This window comes from Macaca mulatta, chromosome 2, assembly GCF_049350105.2.
Source record: "Macaca mulatta isolate MMU2019108-1 chromosome 2, T2T-MMU8v2.0, whole genome shotgun sequence".
In the NCBI taxonomy this organism is placed as follows: Eukaryota; Metazoa; Chordata; class Mammalia; order Primates; family Cercopithecidae; genus Macaca; species Macaca mulatta.
Genome location: NC_133407.1, coordinates 8,365,462 through 8,383,371, shown reverse-complemented (window position 1 = coordinate 8,383,371; position 17,910 = coordinate 8,365,462).

Below are 17,910 nucleotides of genomic sequence, written 5' to 3'. Positions count from 1 at the left end.
GAAAACTGAAGAGCAAGATGTAAATGTCTCGATAGAAACTGTATGAAGGGCAAGTTTACCAAACTGTTGAACTTGTGATCTTTGATTTTGTGGAGGTTAATCAACATCCAACTTTAATTCTACATTGCAGAAACAATAGAATCACATTGGAAGACAATGGAAAGCCTTAGAGATAAAACCAGGCCTTTGCCTAAGATACTTGATACCTACTTTTAGGGTTCAATCAGAAATTTTGGCAACCTAAAGAAGAAAGAAGCAGGGACTCAAATTGAAAGAATTTATTTTGCAGCGAGACAGGATCGAGGGAAAAAGGAAATGGTGGAGCTACTGAGCACACTGAGAGTATTGTGCAATTCTCCCTCACTGAACAGTTCCCTGACCTTGACCCTGAGTTTTCAGCTTCATTCAACTCCATAGACTGCCAAGGGAAGGCATCTGTTCTGGAGCTTTGCTCATCTGGTTGATAGGGAGGGATAAGAATGGCAAAAGGAAGGTGTAGAGGATTTACTGGTTTGGGAGAGGACTCTTTAAAAATCATTGTTTTGAAAGTTAGAGCTCTAATTTCCAGTGTTAGATCAAAGCCTGGTACGTCTGATAGGAATTAATCTTCTACTTACTTTGTGTTGAAGAGTGGCTTCCTGTGCCCAGAAATAAGTTGGAGTCATGGACGACTGAGTGGTGTTTCGAACTGTAGAAAAGCATGACCACAAAATCAACTCAGTTGCACGGAGTACTGGCCATGTGGTCATTATGGGTTCTGAGCATGTCTTCCCCGTCTATTAGACTTTAGCCTCTCTATCTCTTACAAAGTAAACTATCACCTTATATTGTGGATGTCAGCTACTCAATGACTCTGTTAATATGTCATTAACAGAGTTATGAAGGGAAATTCAGAATTATGAAGGGAAAAATTCAGAATCATCCTTTTGACTAAGGATAGTATATTGGCTCACAAGTTTACAATTTGCCAAAATTCAGACCCCTAAGGAATGCATGCACAGATAATCCCCAACTTCTGAAGGTTTGACTTACAATTATTCAACTTTACAATGGTAAAAAAGTAATACCCATTCAGTAGAAATTGTATTTCTCTTGCAATGCTGGGCAGTGATAGTGAGCCACAGTTCCCCATCAGCCATATATTTTAAATTTATGATATTTTCAACTTGTGATTTGTTTATCAAGATGCAATTCCATTTTTAAGTCAAGGAGCATCTGTATTCCACAGAGAAACACAATTATGTTTTTAGGAAAATAAAACATTAATGATGAAAAAATATGGAATTTTAAATAGAAAAATTTATATGGACTATATTAACAAAGCAAAGTTAAATACAAGACTCATCTGATTATTATAAACTCAAACATTACTGATGGCAGTGCAGTTGGGCATCATCCGTTGGATAGCAATTTGACAAAACATATGAAATGTCATAAAAAATTTAGTAATCCTATTTATTGAAAAGTGCCAAAGAAAATGTAAAAGAAAGGGCCTGTATGCAAGAAGATTATTATCAAATTAAATTAATTAAAATGTTCAATTATAAGACAATATTTCAGTAAAATAGATCTTATCTATTCAATGGACTATTGCCTATGTAATAAAATAATAATTATAGCTACTAAGCAGTACCATAAATATGTCAATAGAAAATGTTGAATGGGAACAACAAAATTCACTAAATTAAGGGTATATATATATACACACACACACACACATACACATATATATACACATATATATTCGGTTAGAGTAATAAAAAATTATCTGTGCATGGATAGACACTGAAAGATACGATGGAGAGTCACTTTTTTCTATTGTCTTGCTTGTATGTATCAAAAGAATGTTTTTATTTTTAATTTTGTGGGAACAAGGTCTGCCTTTTCTCTATTTTTCTCACTCTTTTCTATACATAGATGGACAGAAGACTAATCCGATTGGTGAGTTTGGGGGAAGGGGTCACTGCACATCTACATCCTTGCCTTTGCTCTTTTCTGGGCCTTGAAGACACAGGCTGCAGACATTTTTGCCTTTGCTCCAGCATCCTTCTATGGGTAAGGCTTCTGGGACAGGCCTGTCCCTTGCAAAGCACTCCTGACATTTTCTAACTTCACTGACTATGACTAGGTGCATATATCAATTCTGTGGGGTTAGGAATAAGATGTTTTTTGGTGGTTGTGTCTTTATCTGGTTTTGGTATTATGGTAATGCTGGTCTTATAGATAAGTTCAGAAGTATTCCCTCCTCTTCATTTATTTATTTTTTTGAAATAGGTTGTGTATAATTGGTATTCGTTCTTTAAATGTTTGGAAGAATTCTGCAGTGAATCTGTCAGTTCCTAGACTTGTTTTTGATGGGATTCTTTTTATTACTGCTTTGAGTTTATGACTTACTTGTCTGTTCAGGTTTTCTAATTCTTCATGGTTCAATCTTGGTAAGTTTTATGTTTCCAGACATTTATCTATTTTTTCTAGGCTTTCAATTCTGTTGGCATATATTTGTTCATAATTGTCTCTATTGATTCTCTGTATTACTATAGTGTCGGTAGTAATGTTTCCTTTTTCCTTTTTATTTATTTGGTTCTTCTCTCTTTTTTTCTTAGTCTAGAGAGATAAAAGTTCGTTGGTTATCTTTTTGATAAAATAAGTTTTTGTTTTGTTGATCTTTTTCTTAGTCTCAATTTTATTTGTTTCTACTCTGAACTTTATTGTTTCTTTTCCTCTACTATTTTGGGTTGCTTTGTTTTTGCTTTTCAAGTTCCTGGAGATAATCATTAGATTGTTTATTTGTAGTCTTTCCATTTGTTTTTCATATAGGCATTTATTGCTATAAACTTTCCTCTTAGTACTGCTTTTGCTGTATCCCCTAGGTTCTGTTATGTTGTGTTCCTATTTTTGTTTCCAAAAAATTTTTAAATTTTCTTCTTAATTTCTTCATTGACCCATTGGTTGTTCATAAACTTGATGCTTTATTTCCCAGTATTGTTCAGTTTCCAAAGTACCTTTTGTTATTTATTTCTGTTTTTACTTTATTATGGTCAGAAAATATACTTGTTATGATTAAGAATTTTTAAAATTTTTTGTCTTGTTTTGTGGCCTAACATATGGTCTACACGGTGGAAATGCTGAGAAGAAAAATGTATATTCTGCAGCAGTCAGACAAAATGTTCTGTAAATGTCTCTTAGGGCCATGTGGCCTAGAGTATAGTTTAACTCCAATGTTTCTTCATTGATTTCCTGCCTTGATGATCTGTTCATTATCCAAAGTGGAGTATTGAAGTATCCTACTATTTTTGTATTGTAATCTATTTCTCCCTTTAGATTTATTGATATTTGCTTTATATATCTGGGTGCTCTTGTATGGAGTAGATAATATATTTATTATTGTTAGATCCTCTTAAGGAATCATTATATAATGCTTATATAATGACCTTTATCATTATATAATGAACTTCTTTGTCTTTTGTTTGTTTGTTTTTGACTTAAAGTCTATTTTTCCAATGTAGTACAGCTACTCCTGATCTGTTTTGGTTTCCATCTCCATGTAGTATCTTTTTCCATCCCTTTACCTTCAGTCTGTGTATGTCTTTATATGGGAAGTGATTTTCTTGTAGGCAGCCTAGTTAGGTTTTATTTTTAATTTATTCAGACACTCTATGTCTTTTAATTGTAGAATTTAGTTTATTTACATTCAATATGATCTTTAATAGGTAAGGCTCTATTCCTACTATTTTATTACTTGTTTCCTAGTTTTTGTGTAGTTCCTCTCTTCCTTTATTACTCTCTTTATACGTGGTTAAGTGATTTTCTTTGGTAGTATATTTAAAATTTTTTTTCAGCTTTTGAGTGTCTTATACATTTTTGCTTTTTTGTTACCATGAAACTTACTAAAATCATCCTGTAGTGGCTCAGCACAGTGACTCATGCCTGTAATCCCAGCACTTTGGAAGGCCGAGGTACGTGGATCACCTGAGGTCAAAAGTTCAAGACAAGCCTGGCCAACATGGTGAAACCCCATCTCTACTAAAAATACAAAAAATTAGCCGGATATGGTGGTTGGCACTGGTAATCCTAGCTACTTGGGAGGCTGAGGCAGGAGAATCACTTGAATCCAGGAGGCAGATGTTACAGTGAGCCGAGATCATGCCATTGTGCTCCAGCCTGGGTGACAAGAGTGAAACTCTGTCTCAAAAGGAAAAAAAAAATCATTCTATACTTATAACAAACATTTAAAACTAATACTGACTTAACTATGAATGCAACAACAACAACAAAAAAGAAATCAAACAACTTCCCGAACAAAAACCTGGTATATATACATTGTGAATTAATTTCCTTCTTCCTCTACATTTTGAATTTTTTGTGTTACAATTCACATTTTTTGTATTTCTTGTTGTTTTACAAATTTTTGTAGTTATTCTTACTTTTAATAGTTTTGTGGTTTGGTCTTCTTACTAAAGACACAAGTGCTGTAAACACTACGATTACAATATTAATATTACAATTACATTAGCATCCTTTTCTTTCAGTTTGAAGAACTGCTTTTAGCATTTCTTGTAGAATAGGTCTGGTAGTGATAAATTCTCTCAGCTTTTGTTTGTCTAGGAAAGTCTTTATCTCTTCTTCATTTCTGAAGGATAAGTTCGCACAGTGTTCTTGTTTAACAATTTTTTTCCCCTCAGAACTCTGAATATATTGTCCCATTCTCTCCTGGCCTGTAAGGTTTCAGCTGAAAGCCTTTTGCCAGGCATATTAGATCTTCCTTTATATGTTTTTTTCCTTCTTTTCTCTCACTGCTTTCAGGATCCTCTCTTTGTCTACCACCTTTGAGAATTTGACTGTAATATTTCTTGGGGTATTCTTATTTGGGTTGAATCCGATTGATGACCTTAGACCTTCCTGTACCTGACTGTTTATATCTTTCTGCAGGTATGAAAAGTTTTCTATTGTTTCTATGGTTCTTTCCACCATTTTGTCTTTCTCAGTTCCCTCTTTAACTCCAATAACCTAAATATTGCTCTTTTTATGTCATCCAATAGATCACATACACTTTGTTTTTTTCTTTATATTCTTTATTCATTTTCTTCTTCTGACTATATATTTTCAAATCGTCTGTCTTCAAGCTCAATGATTCTTCTCTTTTTTTTTCATCATTTCAGCTGTTGATGCTCTGTTGCATTTTTTATTTCATTCATTGTATTTTTATGTTCCCGGATTTCTGGTTTTTTTTGTTTGTTTTAGTTATTTCATCTCTCTGTTAAGTTTCTCTGATAAATTTCAAATTGATTCTCTCTGTTTTCTTGACGTTTGTTTTCTTAAAATAGCTTTGTTGAATTATTTGTCTGAGGGATTATACATCTCCATTACTTTAGGGCTAGTTTCTGGTGCCTTATTTTGTCTGCTTGATGAGGTCATATTTTCCTGAATATTCTTGATACTTGTAGAGTGTGATATTGTGTATACATTGAGTGCTTAGGTAAGTATTTTAGTCTTCACAGGGTGGCTTTTTATGTGCCTGTCCTTCAGAGGGCCTTCTGGAGATTCTAAACTGACCGATTGTTGTGTTTCCTGAGCCTGTGACCACAGTAGTCATCTTAGCCCTAGTGGATTCTCTAAGCCCAGGGTTGTCAAGAGTCTCACAAAGGTTCAGAGTTTGACATGGCTTTCCAGCCTAGATAGACTTGGGGAAGATCTAAGTAGGGTACTAAGACTGTGTGGGAATGCTGCCCAGGTACCTGAGTCTGGAAGGCTATCCCAGTGACATAGATAGGTGTGCCCCCCAGTAGGTCTTTGCACAGGCAGAAATGGTTTCCAACTACAACAAGAAGAGCTGAAGATGTGACTAGAACCCCATGGGACTGGCTATGGGACAGACTGAAGAGCCCATCTCTTTGGTCCAGACAGGTACATAGTTCTCAGCAAGTCCTTGTGCAGGTGGGATAGATTCCTGTTTGTAGTGAGAGGGACCAGATCTAACACTGTGCCTCTTTGGGATCTGCTGTAGAAAGAAGTTGGCTGGTGTGCCTGTCTAGGAGGGTTAGATTCCCAGGCTGGGAAATATGGGCAAGTCTCCTCTGAGTCATTGTTGAGCAGCTCTGAGCTGGGAGGTCACCTGAAGAAGGCTTGCGCAGCACCACAGGGCAACTTTCGGGTTCTACTGCCAAGATCAATGTTAGTGAGCAGACCAGCCTTTCTGCCAAGGGACTGGGGTGCCCAATTTCTTCAGGACCACATGGCAGCTGATTTTGGTTGCAGGTTCAAAGCCAAACAGGGCTGTAGCCAAGCCCCTTGGGGGACTGAACTATTACTAAACTTGAACCTAGAAGCAAGCTCAGCAGATCAGCCACCCGGATGTTGATCTGCACTTTTGAAACAACCCTCCAAGGACTTGAGCTCTACCAGGGTTTCACAAACTCCTACCTGAATCCTGCAGCTCTCACAGAGAGACTTTTGATTCTAGGTAGATGCAGAATTTTTGTGTTTTTTAGGGGGTGTTAGCAGATTACCTTCTATTTTACCATTTTGGTGACATCAGTCCTTCTATGATTCTCTTCATCATATTTGCAAGATTGTCTCATTTGTCCAACAAATTTAATCTCACTGTATCTGAGAGACCCACTGTTGCCATGGAGGTTTTAAGTTGAAAATAATACCAAAAAAGATGAATGTAAATTTTAACTATCAAATTCTATGGACAACTCAATAAAAATGTTTTATTCATTTATTTTCTTAGTTATTGAGCAGGAAGTCTTAAAGTGTCTGATTATCTATTATTAAAACAGTATGTTTTAAAAATATTTTATTAAAAATTTGATTCAAATGATCAATAATTCAAAATTAATCATTAAAATAACTATGTACTCGTTACTCTCAACTAAAACTGAGTAAATTGAAAATTACAGAGGATTAATGACCTCATCAAGGTCACAGAGGTAGTAAGTGGAAGGGTACTTAATCATGAGGCTATTCAAGTGTCATGGTGAATTCACAAACTGGTTACAGAAAGAGTTGAGGTTGTTCATGTCAAAGTAGGTGGCTCCCTATTCTTAGAACTATAGCTGGTATTACTGTTTATCAACACTGACAAGCTTGTCACATAATCTGACACTGGTGTAAGTTTATGACAAAAGTCTCTTTTGAAAGGTCTTTAGACACAGATGTCTTTCTCTTTGCTGGGATCTGTGAACTGAATCATGGTTACAGAAAGGCTGACAATCTTTCTGAGGGCCTGATGGTGAACTTCAGCAATTATGACAGTTTTCACAGTTGCTTAGCATCAAGACAGAGAATCCGAAAGGTGGTTTTTGGGGGACTTCACAGAAAAAATATCCTCTAGTGATAAATGGAATAACGTCTAATAATGTGCTGGAAGATTCTCCAAAGAGGGGAGCTTACTTGGGGGAAGTTTCTGAATTATAGTATCTGCCACCTTGCATTTTAGAGAGCTTTTGTCTGTGGAGGCTAAAAGGATGGCAACTTGTCGAGGATACTTGAAAAAGAATTAGGTTTAGTCTAAATTGTATCATTTGACCTCCAGGATCTCTTTCAGTCCTAGGTGGAAGACAACTTTAAGAAAAAAAAAAAAAACCTACTCTTTCACACCTCACCATTTTCATTTCCATAAATTGTCCTCCTTGCATCAGCTCATCTCTGAAATTCTACAAAGAGGTAACTGATAAAACCAATTTATCTTCTTTTGCAAACTATCTCACCTGCTTAGCAATGAGTATCTTAAAATAGAGGGGTAATATAACCTTTATCTTACAGAAAGGATGTAGGAAGATCAGAGATAAATAATTATTACAATTCTGATTTATTAGGGATATGTGAAAGAAAATTATATCAAAGTAGGGAAAGAAATGAAGAGGAGTTAATTGCTTTTTAATTATTTATTAAATGCTAGCTTTGGGCTAGGCAGAGTTCTAGAAATGAGATATAGCAGTAAATGAAAACAAAAAAATTCTACATATCTGTGGGAATATAAAAAATATGCTTGTAAGCCAATAACTATGTGTCAGTTTGTGATAAGAATTATGAAGAAAAAACAAGTAGGATGTTAGAGAGTAATGAGGGGCTGGGTTATGTACTATTTTCTATATGATGGTCATGGGAAGCTTCTTGGATAAGGTGACATTTGAGCATAATGAATTCTATGAGGAGTCATAGCATGTGGATATCCAGAGAAAAACAATCTAGGCAGAGGGTACAGCAAATGCAAATGGCCTGCAGTGGGACTATCCCTTTGATGTCTGAGGAAGAGCAAGGAGATCAATGTGGTTGTTGAAGAATGTGTCAAGGAGAGGCGATGGTATCAGAGAAACAAAGGGTCATGGATTAGTCTGTTCTCATACTGCTATAAAGAACTCCTCAAGACTGGGTAAATTATTAAAAAAGAGGTTTAATTGACTCACAGCTCCACACAGCTGGGGAGGTCTCAGGAAAAAACTTAACAATCATGGTGGAAGGGGAGGCACGTCTTATACGGCCACAGGCAAGAGAGTGTATAACGGAAGTGAAGGGGGAAGAGCCCCCTACAAAACCATCAGATCAAATGAGAACTTACTCACTATGATGAGAACAGCATAGGGGAAACCACCTCCATGATCCAATCACCTCCCACCAGGTCCCTCCCTCAACACCTGGGGATTACAATTTCAGATGTATTTGGGTAGAAACACAAAGCAAAACCATATTATTTTGCTCATGGTCCCTCTCAAATATCACATCTTTCACATTTCAAAACTAATTATCTGAGACAAGTCAAGTCCCTTCCACCTAGGAGCCTATAAAATAAAAAGAAAAAGTTAGTTCCCTCCAAGATACAATGGGGATACAGGCATTGGGTAAATACACTCATTTCAAATGGAAGAAATTGGCCAAAACAAAGGTGCCACAGGCCCCATGCACGTCCAAAATCCAATAGGGCAGTTAATAAATCTTAAAGCTTCAAAATAATCCTCTGGACTCCATGACTCACATCCAGGGCACACTGATTAAGGGGGTGGGCTCCCACAGCCTTGGGAAGCTCCTTCATGGGCTGGTATTGAGTGGCCTGTGGCTTTTCCAGGTGCACATTGCAAGCTGTTGGTGGATCCAACATTCTGGGATCTGGAGGTTGGTGGCCCTCTTCTCACAGCTCCACTAAGCAGTGCCCCAGTGAGGACTCTGTGTGGGGCCTCTAACCCCACATTTATTTCCCTTCTGTACCACCAGAGGTTCTCTATGAGGGCTTTGCTCCTGCAGCAGACTTATGCCTGGACATACAGGCATTTTCATACATCCTCTGAAATTTAGGTGGAGGTTCCCAAACCTTAATACTTGACTTCTGTGGACTCACAGTCACAACAGCATGTAGAAGCCACCAAAGCTTGGGACTTGCACCTTCTGAAGCAATGGCCCAAGCTGTACCTTGGCCCCTCTTAGCCATACCTGGAATGCATGGCATCAAGTTGCAAGGCTGTATACAGCAGTGGAGCCCTGGGCCCAGCCCATGAAACCAGTTTTTCCTCCTAGGTCTCTGGGCCTGTGATAGAAGGGGCTGCTTCAAAGATCTCTAACATTCCCTGGAGATATTTTCCCCATTGTCTTGGCTGTTAATGTTTGGCTCCCTATTACGCAAATTTCTGCAGCCAGCTTGAATTTCTCTCCAGAAAATGGGTTTTTCTTTAGCTATTGCTTCATCAGGCTGCAAATTTTCCAAACTTTTATGCTTTGCTTTCCTTTTAAACATAAGTTCCAATTTCAGACCATCTCTCTCAAGTTTAAAGTTCCACATATCTCTAGGGAAGAGGCAAAATGCTACCAGTCTCTTTGCTAAAGCATAGCAAAAGTGATTTTCATTCCAGTTCCCAGTAAGTTCCTCATCTCCATCTGAGACCACCTCAGCCTGGACTTCATTGTCCACATCACTATCAGCATTTTGGTCCAAACCATTCAACACGTCTCTAGGAAGTTCCAAACTTTCCCACATCTTCCCTTCTTCTTCTGAGCCCTCCAAACTGTGCCAACCTCTGCCTGTTACCTAGTTCCAAAGTCGTTTCCACATTTTCTGCATCTTTATAGCAGTACCTCATTGCCTCAGTACCAATTTACTGTATTAGTCTATTTTAGCACTGCTATAAAGAACTATAAATTTTAAAGAAAAGATGTTTATTGGACTCACAGTTCCACATGGCCAGGGAGGCCTCAGAAAACTTATAATCATGGTGGAAGGGGAAATAGGCACATCTTACATGGCAGCAGGCAAGAGAACGTGTGAAGGAAGTGAAGGGGGAAGAGCACCTTATAAAACCATTGGATCTCATGAGAACACTCAGTATCATAAAAACAGCATGGGGGAACCACCCCCATGATCCAGTCATCTCCCACCACGTCCCTCCCTCAACACCTGGTGATCACTATTTGAGATGATATTTGGGTGGGAACACAAAGTCAAACCATATCAGGCCATGTAATATATAGGACCTTGTAGATCATGCTCCAAGGTGCAGAATTTGAATTTTATTCTAAGTGTAAAAGCCTTAAATGGTTTTGAGCAGAAGGGAAACACAATTATGAATCGAATTGTAAGATAATCATGCTGCTGTCTGGAAATTAGACCATGAGTGGACAAGCATTAAAGTCCAGTGACCAATGAAAAAGTCCAATAAAATATCAGTAGTCCAAATGAGAGACTATGGGATTTGGACTAATACCTAATGGATAAGTTAGCAGGGATCAGATATGGGGTAAATTGTAAACTACAGCTAACAGGATTTAACAATGGATTGGACATAGTGTATAAGACAAAGAATGTATTCAAGAGCATATTGTGAAGACCTTGGCTCACTGGCTAAAGAAACAGAGAAACAGTTAAACAGAAAAGTAGAATCTCAGGTTTTTGTTTTGTTTGCTGTTGGTAGGGGATAAAGGGGCTAAAAGAGGGAGGACAAAGGGGGAGAAATGGGATCAATAATTTGGTTTTGTTCATGTTTTGTTTGAGATTCCTATTAGACATTTTAGTGGAAATACTGAGCAAGTACTGTATAATAAGTGTGGAGTTCAATGAACAAATGAGTCTAGAGTTTTAAATTTGTGACAGTTTTAGATGAGTTTTGATTGAAAAGGCTTGACAGAATATCAGGAAGGAGAAACCAGAGGCTGTCTCTTGTCCTGAGAATTGCTTCCTGTTGGGGTTTACCCTAATCTGGGGGATTTTTCAGCTAGGGCAGATTTTTGTGCTTGAATTTAACTTAAAACGCTTCCTTGTAAACTACTTCAAATCTCAACCATGTCTCATAATCTTTACACAGCTAAGTTCTGACCTCATGACTTTGTCAAAGTAGACACTTAGTTCGACTAAAAAAAGGAACAATTTAAGCTGCTAGTATTAAATAAGTGTTCAGAGCGCACCACATGTAGTTGGTGGCTGTGGGCATTTAATTCATACTTTTGGTTGAATGAGAGGCTGACATTGAAAGACAATGTATTAACAGTCAAAGTGAATAAGCCTTGTCTAAAATTTTAATATTGAATGTAAATTAATTTAATTTTTAAATTTTCTGGACAGTGCATGCTTTTACTTACTTTTTTTTAAATAAGGAGAGTTTTAAAAGACATTAATAATAAAAAACAAGCTTCAAAACATGTCCTGTTTAAACAATTAACAAAATAAACTTTCTGCGAAAGTTTGAAATTATCATTTTACACAAATTATTAATATATTCAATAAACAAAACTTTTATATTTTAACTTAAGAACAATTTCTTCTGAAGAACATTTTTTACCCTAATCTTTTCCATAAAACCATATTATTGATTCTGACAATTTACATTGTTCTTACTATATTAAATAGTTTAAACTATAAATCATGTGACTTATAAAAACTGGATTAAAAGGTGTTTTTGAAAATATCTTGCAAAATTAGTAAGAAAGTAATAAATATGAGGATTAAAACATAAAGTTATCACCACATTTTATTGTTGTCTTCTCCAGTAAACTCAACATATAATGTAGAGACTCTTACTCTTTTCTAGCTTTATTTTAACCATGTTCTAACAGATGATAAGCTGAAAACATGGGAATTCAATAGAGGAATTATCTCAGGGCTGGAAAATTATAAAAATTAAGACAATTTCCCTGTAAGTTTTTACAGTATTATAGACAAGACACACTCATGTTCATATTTAATGAATATAAGTTATCAGATGCCTACTAAGTGCCAGGTACCAAGCAAGATACTTTCTCATTTCTCTGACAGTCTTGAGATGAGATTATGGGGTTGTCAGGTACACAATAATACACAGAAACAATAACTGGTTACATTCATCATGATGCGGTGATTAAAATATCTATGACCTGCAATAAACTTAGAGAAAAAAAGCATGAATGATACCAGTTTTAGAGGAAAAGAGAATCTTCATAAAAGCAAATTTTCTTTCCTTAACAAACTTATGGCTTAGGTTGGACAGAGGGGATTAATCCTAACATTTTCTTTGCGGGATTTTTTTTCTTTTTTCAGAGTTGGACTCACTCACAGTGAGGTGACAGTTTAGACTTAAAACGATTAGACAGCATAGGAAACTTAATCTCAACCTACTTAATTTCCTAGGATTCCTGGCTGGAATACTAGACTGTTTTGTAAGTGTACAACCTGAGATCATGGAGCGTTGGAGGCTGCTTGTGCAGCTGGCTAAGCAATATAGAAGTAAAAGATCAGTACTAGAACTCAGAAGATCCAAGCTTACATCTTACCTCCATTATTTTTGTGAGTTTGGGTGAAACGCTTCTTTTTTCCAGGTCTCAATCTAACTAGTTGTATAAAAGGAGATTGGTGAATATATTAATCAGGACTCTTTCAGAAGTAAATGATAGAAATACAAGTCAAAATACATTAAGAAAATATGAAATTTATATGTGCATAAAAACTCTACGTAGGGCTGGATCAAGAGGCTTGATTTATGTGATCAGGCATTTTTCCTCTGGCTCAGTTCTGCTTTTTTTGTAGAGTTGCTTTCATTTTTTTTAATTGGCTCTAGGGTTTTTTATTTCATCTTCTAGATAAATAGTTTTCTTCCCTGGTAGTTATAATAAAAGATCTGAAATGGAGCCTCATTGATCTGACTTGAGTCGTATACTCTACCTTAATCATTATTCATTAGTTTATCAATTTATTTACTAGTTACTATTTGAGCTCTACTATGTGATAGGCACTGTTCTAAACATTTGTGATACAAAGATGAACATAATATACACAAACATAAACATATAAAATAGCTACTTTTATAAAGCATTCATTCTCGTGAAACAATACAGTAATGCATGAATAAAAATATAATATTCTGTCATTCTTTTCATGTTACAAAGAAAAATAAAGCAGGGAAAGAGAATAGAGTGTCATAGGTGGCTACTTTATATAGGGTGATCAGAGAGGTCTTTTCTGATAAGAAAATTCTTTTGGGAGAAAACGGATGATGTGAAAAAAGCAGTAAGTTTAAGATGTGCACTTGTTGCATCTCAGAAATAGCAAAGAGACCAGTGTGGCCAGGTCAAGATGATCTGTAAGGAGAGTAGTAACGTGTAAGGATGGGAAAGTAGCTAGTGTCAGATTTAATTTTAAGTGAGCTGGAAATCTTGGAGGATTGTGAACACTAGAGTGATAAGATAATTATCTAACTTATGTCTTCCAAAGATATTGCTGCTAGATAGAGAATAAACAGTAGGACCACAGTGAGAACGGTGCCACTCTGGGTTTTTACAACAAAGTAGCCTTGAGACACAGACTGTGTCTTACTCATCTCTTTGTACCATTTCTGTTTAGATCAAGATTTGACACATATTAAACACAAAATAAATAAACACAAAATTAAACACAAATGTTTCATTGTAGAGTGAGTTTCACCAATAACATTTCAGTAAAATTGCTTTGCTTCCAATATCTTATGAAGAACTAAAATAGCAAAGTGGCTGCATTCAGACTCATTTTTCACTTTATTCTTTTTAAATAAAAAGTCACATCAACAGAAAATGTCCTTACTTCTGTAATATGGAATTAATTCTCAATGCTGAGCCCATATTATTCCATTACTTCTGTAATATGGAATTCTCAATGCTGAGTCCGTATATTATTCTGACAGACAGACATGAGGTAGGATGATATTTGGAGCTGGGGAAAGGACTGTACCTGAATGTGTGCTTCAAATTGCAAGATCTAGGCTTTCATTTTACATCTATATATATAATTTTACATATACATAATTTACATATATATAATTTACATATATATACATATAGAGAGAGAACATACAGAGAATGCCACAAAGATACTCCTCGAGAAGAGCAACTCCAAGACACATCATTGCCAGATTCACCAAAGTTGAAATGAAGGAAAAAATCTTAAGGGCAGCCAGAGAGAAAGGTCGGGTTACCCACAAAGGGAAGCCCATCAGACTAACAGCAGATCTCTCGGCAGAAACTCTCCAAGCCAGAAGAGAGTGGGGGCCAATATTCAACATTCTTAAAGAAAAGAATTTTAAACCCAGAATTTCATATCCAGCCAAACTAAGTTTCATAAGTGAAGGAGAAATAAAATCCTTTACAGATAAGCAAATGCTTAGAGATTTTGTCACCAGTAGGCCTGCCTTACAAGAGACCCTGAAGGAAGCACTAAACATGGAAAGGAACAACCGGTACCAGCCATTGCAAAAACATGCCAAAATGTAAAGACCATCAAGGCTAGGAAGAAACTGCATCAACTAACGAGCAAAATAACCAGTTAATATCATAATGGCAGGATCAAGTTCACACATAACAATCTTAACCTTAAATGTAAATGGACTAAATGCTCCAATTAAAAGACACAGACTGGCAAACTGGATAAAGAGTCAAGACCCATCAGTCTGCTGTATTCAGGAGACCCATCTCACACGCAGAGACATACATAGGCTCAAAATAAAGGGATGGAGGAAGATTTACCAAGCAAATGGAGAACAAAAAAAAGCGGGGGTTGCAATACTAGTCTCTGATAAAACAGACTTTAAACCATCAAAGATCAAAAGAGACAAAGAAGGCCATTACATAATGGTAAAGGGATCAATTCAACAGGAAGAGCTAACTATCCTAAATATATATGCACCCAATACAGGAGCACCCAGATTCATAAAGCAAGTCCTTAGAGACTTACAAAGAGACTTAGACTCCCATACAATAATAATGGGAGACTTCAACACTCCACTGTCAACATTAGACAGATCAACGAGACAGAAAGTTAACAAGGATATCCAGGAATTGAACTCATCTCTGCAGCAAGCAGACCTAATAGACATCTATAGAACTCTCCACCCCAAATCAACAGAATATACATTCTTCTCAGCACCACATCGTACTTACTCCAAAATCGACCACGTAATTGGAAGTAAAGCACTCCTCAGCCATTGAAGCAATAATTAATAGCCTACCAACGAAAAAAAGTCCAGGACCAGATGGATTCACAGCTGAATTCTACCAGAGGTACAAGGAGGAGCTGGTACCATTCCTTCTGAAACTATTCCAATCAATAGAAAAAGAGGGAATCCTCCCTAACTCATTTTATGAGGCCAACATCATCCTGATACCAAAGCCTGGCAGAGACACAACAAAAAAAGAGAATTTTAGACCAATATCCCTGATGAACATCGATGCAAAAATCCTCAATAAAATACTGGCAAACCGGATTCAGCAACACATCAAAAAGCTTATCCACCATGATCAAGTGGGCTTCATCCCTGGGATGCAAGGCTGGTTCAACATTCGCAAATCAATAAACATAATCCAGCATATAAACAGAACCAAAGACAAGAACCACATGATTATCTCAATAGATGCAGAAAAGGCTTTAGACAAAATTCAACAGCCCTTCATGCTAAAAACGCTCAATAAATTCGGTATTGATGGAACGTACCTCAAAATAATAACAGCTATTTATGACAAACCCACAGCCAATATCATACTGAATGGGCAAAAACTGGAAAAATTCCCTTTGAAAACTGGCACAAGACAGGGATGCCCTCTCTCACCACTCCTATTCAACATAGTGTTGGAAGTTCTGGCTAGGGCAATTAGGCAAGAGAAAGAAATCAAGGGTATTCAGTTAGGAAAAGAAGAAGTCAAACTGTCCCTGTTTGCAGATGACATGATTGTATATTTAGAAAACCCCATTGTCTCAGCCCAAAATCTCCTTAAGCTGATAAGCAACTTCAGCAAAGTCTCAGGATACAAAATTAATGTGCAAAAATCACAAGCATTCTTATACACCAGTAACAGACAAACAGAGAGCCAAATCAGGAATGAACTTCCATTCACAATTGCTTCAAAGAGAATAAAATACCTAGGAATCCAACTTACAAGGGATGTAAAGGACCTCTTCAAGGAGAACTACAAACCACTGCTCAGTGAAATCAAAGAGGACACAAACAAATGGAAGAACATACCATGCTCATGGATAGGAAGAATCAATATCGTGAAAATGGCCATACTGTCCAAGGTAATTTATAGATTCAATGCCATCCCCATCAAGCTACCAATGAGTTTCTTCACAGAATTGGAAAAAACTGCTTTAAAGTTCATATGGAACCAAAAAAGAGCCCGCATCTCCAAGACAATCCTAAGTCAAAAGAACAAAGCTGGAGGCATCACGCTACCTGACTTCAAACTATACTACAAGGCTACAGTAACCAAAACAGCATGGTACTGGTACCAAAACAGAGATATAGACCAATGGAACAGAACAGAGTCCTCAGAAATAATACCACACATCTACAGCCATCTGATCTTTGACAAACCTGAGAAAAACAAGAAATGGGGAAAGGATTCCCTATTTAATAAATGGTGCTGGGAAAATTGGCTAGCCATAAGTAGAAAGCTGAAACTGGATCCTTTCCTTACTCCTTATACGAAAATTAATTCAAGATGGATTAGAGACTTAAATGTTAGACCTAATACCATAAAAATCCTAGAGGAAAACCTAGGTAGTACCATTCAGGACATAGGCATGGGCAAAGACTTCATGTCTAAAACACCAAAAGCAACGGCAGCAAAAGCCAAAATTGACAAATGGGATCTCATTAAATTAAAGAGCTTCTGCACAGCAAAAGAAACTACCATCAGAGTGAACAGGCAACCTACAGAATGGGAGAAAATTTTTGCAATCTACTCATCTGACAAAGGGCTAATATCCAGAACCTACAAAGAACTCAAACAAATTTACAAGAAAAAAACAAACAACCCCATCAAAAAGTGGGCAAAGGATATGAACAGACATTTCTCAAAAGAAGACATTCATACAGCCAACAGACACATGAAAAAATGCTCATCATCACTGGCCATCAGAGAAATGCAAATCAAAACCACAATGAGATACCATCTCACACCAGTTAGAATGGCAATCATTAAAAAGTCAGGAAACAACAGGTGCTGGAGAGGATGTGGAGAAATAGGAACACTTTTACACTGTTGGTGGGATTGTAAACTAGTTCAACCATTATGGAAAACAGTATGGCGATTCCTCAAGGATCTAGAACTAGATGTACCATATGACCCAGCCATCCCATTACTGGGTATATACCCAAAGGATTATAAATTATGCTGCTATAAAGACACATGCACACGTATGTTTATTGCAGCACTATTCACAATAGCAAAGACTTGGAATCAACCCAAATGTCCATCAGTGACAGATTGGATTAAGAAAATGTGGCACATATACACCATGGAATACTATGCAGCCATCAAAAAGGATGAGTTTGCGTCCTTTGTAGGGACATGGATGCAGCTGGAAACCATCATTCTCTAGCAAACTATCACAAGAACAGAAAACCAAACACCGCATGTTCTCACTCATAGGTGGGAACTGATCAATGAGATCACTTGGACTCAGGAAGGGGAACATCACACACA